Here is an 8,526-nt window from a genome sequence, read left to right on the forward strand (position 1 = left end):
CCTGTGTGTTTATTACAGAATCTAGTAACTAACATAAGACTGGTGTGCTTTCTGTGTGGATTACTTGAAATATTGTAATTTTTTATCTTGTATTAAAGAGTCACAACTCAGAATATTTAGTCATTAAAAACTTTAAAAGATAGCTTGTTATAGTCCATATTTTAATTATTCATTACTTTACTTGTTTAAGCCTAAACCAGGAATACGAATGTTATTATAAATATCGTTTATCTTATGACCACAATGTTAATTAAATGAGAATTTAAACATGAACTGGAACATCATTAACACGTGAGAATTTATTGAAAGTAAATATATAATGTTTATACTAGTTACAACAGTACTTCTGTCCAGGTGTTTCATCTATCCAGCTTGAACACCGTTCATCTGAATGGCTACGTACACATTTTGATGCGATACACGATACGATCATCTCAAGTTTCCTGAAACTGTACGTTTTGTGCAGAGGAAATGTTCCCAATTGTGTTCATATCTTTACTAGGATAGAATAGAAATACAATCATTACTTGGAGGCGGATATATTTAAGAGACAAGCAGTCTTCCAATATTTACTGAAGTCAACATTTTATGTTTATAGTGAAAATACAGAGTTGTGAGGAAGTTATAAAGTCCGCACAAGGAACTGTTTATGTCGTCAAGTAAAGGTAAACCAATAGAATCTTCGATGACAATTACGTATAACAAATGTCTACAATTTTGATACACAACATTACTTTAAAGCTTCCACTTACAACAAACCCGAAACTAATTATTTTCTAAATTAATTTTTTGTTTTAGTCTTAATATCTCAAAATAATTTATGGATTCTAAAACGATCACCCTTCAATGGCACAGCGTAGGTCCGACATTCGATACCCATAGTGGACACAGTAAATAGCCTTTGGGTAGCTTTGCGCTTAAAAACACAAGCTACTAATTCTAAAATATGTTCTAAAATAGAGTTGCTAGTTTCGTTTTAGCCAATAGATGGCTCTGGTATGTAAAACAATGCTTCACAATGAAAATTGGTCGTTGTGCACCAGTGAACTAATTATTTACTTTCAGATAATTGAGTGTCAGACAAATTAATAACAATAAAACAATAGCTGTTACTTAACAATAATATTTGCTTGTTCCAATGTCGCGAATTTGACATTATCAATACGACTTTATATTCTGCATTTACTTTTGAATTGTATATACGTAAAACGGCTGGTTTGGGTTGAGAACATTTTTTTTTATGTAAAGGAACGAACAACGTTTCGACCTTCTTCGGTCATCGTCAGGTGCAACCCAAACTAACCGTTTTTAGATATATATTTTTCTCTGGATTTTCTGGTTTTCACCGATTATTACTTTCGAATTGTGTTTTAGGTACGATTTTACCCTGTGGATTAGAGTAAGAAATCTAAATCTTACCCTAGTGTTAAAGCTAATATATATATAAAACAGTTATAAATAATAGTAGCACCGATTTATTCTTACGACAAAAAGTCTAGCTTCATAGAAAAATCAAATTAAACAATCCGTGACGACGAGAAACCCACTTGAAGTAAAAATGGGTCTCAGAATGGCTGTGGAACTTAGCAAAGTAGTCAGTAATGAATTATCCTGAAAATTGTGATTTAACAGTTGATTGAAACATGTCTGTAGGAAGAAAGACAACTGGGTGTTTTATTAGTCGAATTACACCAAAAACTACTCAAGGGTATTTGTTCTGACTTCACCCACAGAGGCACAACGGTATATCTGCAACCTACGTTTTAAACAAGTTTTGATACCAGTGGTAGACAAGCACAGGACGTACGTGCGTTGTTTTTACGTTTATCTTTATAAAAACAAACGAACCGTCCCGAATTTAGAAGTAATAGAGAAGCGAAAAGACAACTAGTCAACTCTTTGATGTTATTTTACTAACAATAAGTGGGATTAACTGTCCCGTTACAAAGACTATGGTTCACAGTTCAAAGATGTCCAGTGACCTGACTTAAGCCCGACAAGTCGATTGCGAGGTGGTATTCCTTGGGACATGGTTAATGTAGTTTAAACATCAACTACCAACCATTAAGACTATAAATAGTGGTATGATTTGGGACACAGCTTGTAGTACTGTGTTATTATCTAATTGTACTTCACACAGCTTGTGGTAGTGTAGGATATACGGAATATCGAGTCACATGAAACTAAACAGGTCGATTACAGAAATAAGTACGTGTGACAAGTTGGAAGTCACGTTTTGTCACGCTATCAACCATCCCAACAAGCTATCCTAACATCAACCTTGCGACCCTATCAACCATCCCAACAAGCTATCCTAACATCAACCTTGCGACCCTATCAACCATCCCAACAAGCTATCCTAACATCAACCTTGCGATCCCAACCTATCAACCATCCCAACAAGCTATCCTAACATCAACCTTGCGACCCTATCAACCATTCCAACAAGCTATCCTAACATCAACCTTGCGACCCTATCAACCATTCCAACAAACTATCCTAACATCAACCTTGCGACCCTATCAACCATCCCAACAAGCTTTCCTAACATCAACCTTGCGACCCTATCAACCATCCCAACAAGCTTTCCTAACATCAACCTCTTGTAAAGGTAAATAAAGAAACGATAACAATAAACCACGATGTTAAGTACTAATTATCAGATATCTAATAGTGTCTTATTCCAATCATCCAAGTAAAAGTTAGATGTTTCTTTACAACAATAAACCACGATGTTAAGTACTAATTATCAGATATCTAATAGTGTCTTATTCCAATCATCCAAGTAAAAGTTAGATGTTTCTTTACAACAATAAACCACGATGTTAAGTACTAATTATCAGATATCTAATAGTGTCTTATTCCAATCATCCAAGTAAAAGTTAGATGTTTCTTTACAACAATAAACCACGATGTTAAGTACTAATTATCAGATATCTAATAGTGTCTTATTCCAATCATCCAAGTAAAAGTTAGATGTTTTTTTACAACGATACCCTACATGGTGGTTTATTTCAGAAATACAAGGAAAGCTGCCATAACACTTGGACACCCTAATCAGTAACCTGAACAGATTTAGCTTTCAGTTTAGAATCGGGTTTGATTTTAAACAGAGTGAATTACATTTTATAACGTTGTGGTGAAGATCAGGTTGTATAATGCCTGAAATTTTATATAACAACTGATGTAAAGAGGTCGGGTCGACATTGAAAACAAGCTACAAGTATCCAATACTTATTAGGAAACAAAGTATTTCATGGAAGTGAAACAGATGAGTCTAATTAGTTAATCCTATAGACGTGTTGGAAGAGCGAGATAACTGATCTTCCAGACTACCAAAAAACAGACCACTAATATGCCAAAAAAATCAGAGATTAGAAGTTCAAAATAAATCAAAATACACGTGCTGAGGACGACGCACGAACGATGTAGGTGATGTTACACACAGAAGTTTGTAGAAGATACTGATGGAGTGTAGGTAACAGACCCATCATAGTTTTGTTTGTTTTTGTTTTGGAATTTCGCACAAAGCTACTCGAAGGCTATCTGTGCTAGCCGTCCCTAATTTAGCAGTGTAAGACTAGAGGGAAGGCAGCTAGTCATCACCACCCACCGCCAACTCTTGGGCTACTCTTTTACCAACGAATAGTGGGATTGACCTTAACATTATACACCCCCACGACTGGGAGGGCAAGCATGTTTGGCGCGACGCGAACCCGCGACCCTCGGATTACGAGTCGCACGCCTTACGCGCTAGGCCATGCCAGGCCCAGACCCATCACAGAAGCACAGACAGGTTCGCGATATTTAGAAATAAGCCAGAACCACTAATACCGCATACAACAAAACCCATCTACACAATGAAACCTGTCTCAGAGTAACACGGTGTTAATTTAAAAAGTGTAACCTGACTTATAAATGTACCATTGATTTTAACCTCTAGCTAGCACTTGGTTTAAATTATTAACGTCTATAAGAACAACAATCAGGAATCCTCGACCAGTGACTATCTACAACTATCCTTCCTACCACTAAATAGTACCTTAATTTCGCAAATAACACAAGTTCACGAGTTGACTAGGCCTAACTTAGTTAGACGTCTTATTCCGGTTGTTTTGCACTAACATACAACCCTCTGTAAACGTTTCAATTTTCCATTTAATTACAGAATTTTGCCAAGAATAACGTACCACTGTCAAAAAGTCTAGAACATACACAATGAAAGATATTTCACGGGGATGGTGGTACGGCGAGCGTGTGTTCCAGTTCAATCGACAAACGGGTTTACTGAATAACGAGATGAAATTATTATACCACTTCTGATTATCGCATCAACAAAGTAGACATGAAAAATACAAGCGAAACGTTTTAGAATTCATGTTGGACATACCACAGAAAAACTGAACGTTTAAGGAAAGTTGTATGTTAACTGTTGACATAAGGCCTACCCTTCTACACTATGTGACAAAGATAAAATTAAAACACTGGGGAAACGGTTTGAAATTCTGTGAAAAGAAATTTCATTTCATAAAATTACATGCATTTCTCACTCGTACTAAATACACACTTGTACATGCATTTCTCACTCGTACTAAATACACACTTGTACATGTATTTCTCACTCATTACTAAATACACACTTGTACATGTATTTCTCACTCGTACTAAATACACACTTGTACATGGTACTAAATACATACTTGTTGGAAAAGTAAATCAACTTGGAAATTTAATCGTTTTTAGGCTTAAATATAAAAACAATTATTTTAAACCATCTGTTTCTTATTAAATGTAATTTTTAATGAATGACACAAAGTTACGCGAGTACACCGAATAATGAGTCACACAAGTGCATGTGTATCATGTGTTACTAAGTCAGGTTTTTGTCTGTCACCGACATTAACTAGTTTACAAAGTTCCAACGTGATAAAACAAACATTTTAAAGTGGCAAAAATACAATTAAAACAGCTCCTAATATAACTAATGACTTCATTTTGTGACGTGTCCTTTCCATATCCAGTCACGAGAAAAACAACAGCTTTGTTTTTGAATTTTACACAAAGCTACACGAGGAATATCTGCGGTAGCCGTTTTTAATTTAGCAGTGATAGACTAGAGGGAAGGTAGCTAGTCAACCACCAACAGGTTTTGGACTACTATTTTTACCAACGAATAGTGGGATTCACCGTCACGTTATTACGCCCCCACGGCTGAAATGACGAGCATGTTTGATGAGACGGAGATTAGAACCCGCAGTCTCTCGGTTTAGAATCCAGCGCCTTAACCACCTGTCTATGCCAGGCCGACAAACAACTGAACCTATAACCAGGGTAACCTTTGATATTGTAGATTTCGAAATACATTTGCAATTGTCCCAAAACTCCGGCTTTCTAATTTGTCACACTGTATCCGATTTTACTAAGTTACATAATTAATATAAGACACATAAAGAAATAATAGTACAGAAAAACAAAACCGAAATACATTTAAAATTAGTCCAAAATTACGGATCTAGATATAATTTTAGTATGTTTTAATGATGCAAAAACAAACACCCCGTGAATATTATGTCTCCGCAGACAAACTGGTTTTTTATTTTCTTTCCCAAATAGTTTTCAGTCTATTCCAATTCATTCATTTATTGACGGACTGACTTGACATGTGTTAGGGTTATACCTTGATCAAAGTACAACCAGACACCTTTCGGTTTTTTGTTTTTAGACCTTTTTAAAGCATTTTATAGGGTCAAAGGTCAACAAATGTATATTTTGGGCTCCAGTGTGGTCACATTCACAGCAATCATGGTGAAAATTATAAACTGAAATACAAAAGACAAGTTAGAATTTCTCATACTGAGTCTTTGGGTGGGGGTGGATACAGAGCTCACAAAAAACAATTTGGGGGGGGGGGGTTTGGTTAATTAGTTAAACATATTGTAACCAATCTACATTTGTTACAAAGACATTTCTACACATTAGTAAACAAAAATAATGAAACTTCCCATTTTTAGTAATTATACAAAATGCTACAAAACACAGCTGTGAACTTTTTAGTTTTCCACCGTATTACATTTGATAAAAACACACCTGATTCCTTGCAGGTCACAAACAATGATAGAGAGTTTTTAATTTCTCAGATTTTCACGATTTTCCTGATGTAAAGATCGACCATGTCAGTATTTTGAATGCTGACTAAAGATTTTTTTCCGTAAGTTATAAACGGTGTGTATGTTGTTTAAACTTAATTATCTGTGATCAACATTCTCAACTATAATTTTTTAACACTGTGCAAAATTTAAGACGATAACTATATAGTTTAAAACTGACTGAACAAAATATTGTCTATTAACTTAGTAGAATTATATATACTTCGACATAAAACGCGTATTGCGTGGAGAGTACACTGGTGAAATAAATGTACCCTAAATTAGGCTTAAACAAAATACTAGCTAAAATGTAAAAAAGACAACTACAACAAAAACACGTATTATAGTATCACATTAGGCTAAAAGAATAACTTACACATAATATAAATTTTCTTTATTAGTTAGGAGATTTTTAAACACAAAATTGATGCATCTAATTAATATTACTTCTAAACACTTTACCTTTCTTATATTAGAAATGATACAAGCTGTCACTGATGCATTACATACTCTGGAATTCACAGACAGTCTGTTACACAACGTCATTATTTCATAAGTGACAGTAATCACACTTACCATGGTAAAACGTAAACTATAACAACAAAACAGAATAACATAAAAACAAACGACAGATAAACAAGTTGAACGGTGTTCACAGACTTAGTTTTTCCTCATTATTACAATTAAACTCCAACATAAAGAGAATGTAATGTTTTCACTAACGATACCACATCAACATTTAAAGGGTGGATTTTAACGAAAATACTCAATTCAAGAACAAATCATGCTTACGCTTCTTCCGTAATAGAATATAGGAGTAAGGCTCCGGCAGTGGTACAGCTCCGCTACAATAAGAATAGTTTTCGAATTTCGTTCATGAAAACGTGTATAATCACACATCTCAGTAAAACAAAGTTGGTGTTCCACATGATGTTACAGTTTATTTGTTGTTACACTGTCCCTTGGATGTAACATTATTTTAAATGTTACCGAGATAAATTTCACACAAAGCTACCCGAGTGCTATCTGCGCTAGCCATCCCTAATTTAGCAATGGAAGACTAGAGAAAAGGCAACTAGTCATCATCAACCACCGCCAATTCTTGGGCTACTCTTTTACCAACGAATAGTAGGATTGACCGTATATTATAACGCCCTCATGCTTGTTTGGTGGGACGGGGATTCAAACCCGCCATCCTCAGATTACGAGTCGAGCACCCTAACCACATGGCAATGCCATGCCAAGGAATAAAGTTTTGGTATTTTTAACCTGAACGGTACACACAAAATCAACTAATTCAGAGATCTTAAAGAGTATTAGGCATAGCCATTTCTAATTTAGAACTGCTAACCAAAGTTAAATCAACAGCAGCAACCGTCTACGTGATTGCGTACAATTAAATGGCAAGATTGTCACACTTATAACACTCCATAGGTGAAAGTGTCGAGTGGGAACTAAAACCTTTCCAGCAACAGCCTAACACTAACCACTAACCCTAATAACTTATCTATCCTTCTAACATCAGGAACAATATATATATATATATATATATAACTGTTTCTCCGACATAATATAAAAATACTCTTAAATTTATGACAAAGAAGTACCAGAGGGTTAGCTGAGTAAATTACAAACATATCTTACAAATATTAATTTGAAACTTAATAAAAAACACTAGACTTTTATTCTAATCACATTAAAATATTACTTACATTACAATTATATTAAATTTTTTATAATATAATTCTGCAGGATGCGATAAGCTTGCTTTTACTTGAATTACTTTACAAATCTTAAAAAGTTGACTTCGCTCAACATTTTACTTATGAACATAGTTTAGACACTTATGAAAATTGATTTAATTTATAGCAACAGTAAATAATACATTATTATTACAAATCTCTCTACACATTTATAATACGAATTTTATGTTTTCAGCTACCTACATAAGTGGAAATGTAGAGAAAATTACATTATAATACGGGTTTGTATTCTCAGCTAAACAGATAGGTAGAAATGTATAGAAAAAAATTAATTTGCAGTTAGATATTTAAAACGTCACGGTTTAAACCTCAAAATCTGTCGAAGCATCAGAAACTTCTAGGCTTAAAATACGTGATTTAAAAAAATCACGTTAGCTGCTCACGCCCACTTCTTTAATTTGACCATTTTAGAATGTGGAGAAACATGTAGGATAAAGTTTTTCTTTAAACAATGTATTATTCGAAGAGTAGTGTGATAAGCAAACCAGTTCCAATGTTGGTGCAAACAGTCTTTGTAAAGTTAAAAACATAGATATACAAATATATAGCGTTACACTTTGACGCTTGTATGTTGTCTTGTATGAATTTCCTTCCTTTTTTTAAATTATATATCACTT

General features: G+C 34.3%; 1 long non-coding RNA gene across 1 annotated transcript; it reads right to left on the minus strand.

The window, feature by feature from the left end:
* Positions 1–284: 284 nt before the first annotated feature.
* On the minus strand, positions 285–7,573 carry LOC143254469 (uncharacterized). Its single transcript, XR_013030206.1, has 2 exons — positions 6,939–7,573; positions 285–498 (listed from the first exon to the last, which is right to left on the minus strand). It is a non-coding gene; the product is annotated as an uncharacterized LOC143254469 (long non-coding RNA).
* Positions 7,574–8,526: the final 953 nt, after the last annotated feature.

Source organism: Tachypleus tridentatus, chromosome 6 (genome assembly GCF_004210375.1).
Source record: "Tachypleus tridentatus isolate NWPU-2018 chromosome 6, ASM421037v1, whole genome shotgun sequence".
NCBI classification, from domain to species: domain Eukaryota; kingdom Metazoa; phylum Arthropoda; class Merostomata; order Xiphosura; family Limulidae; genus Tachypleus; species Tachypleus tridentatus.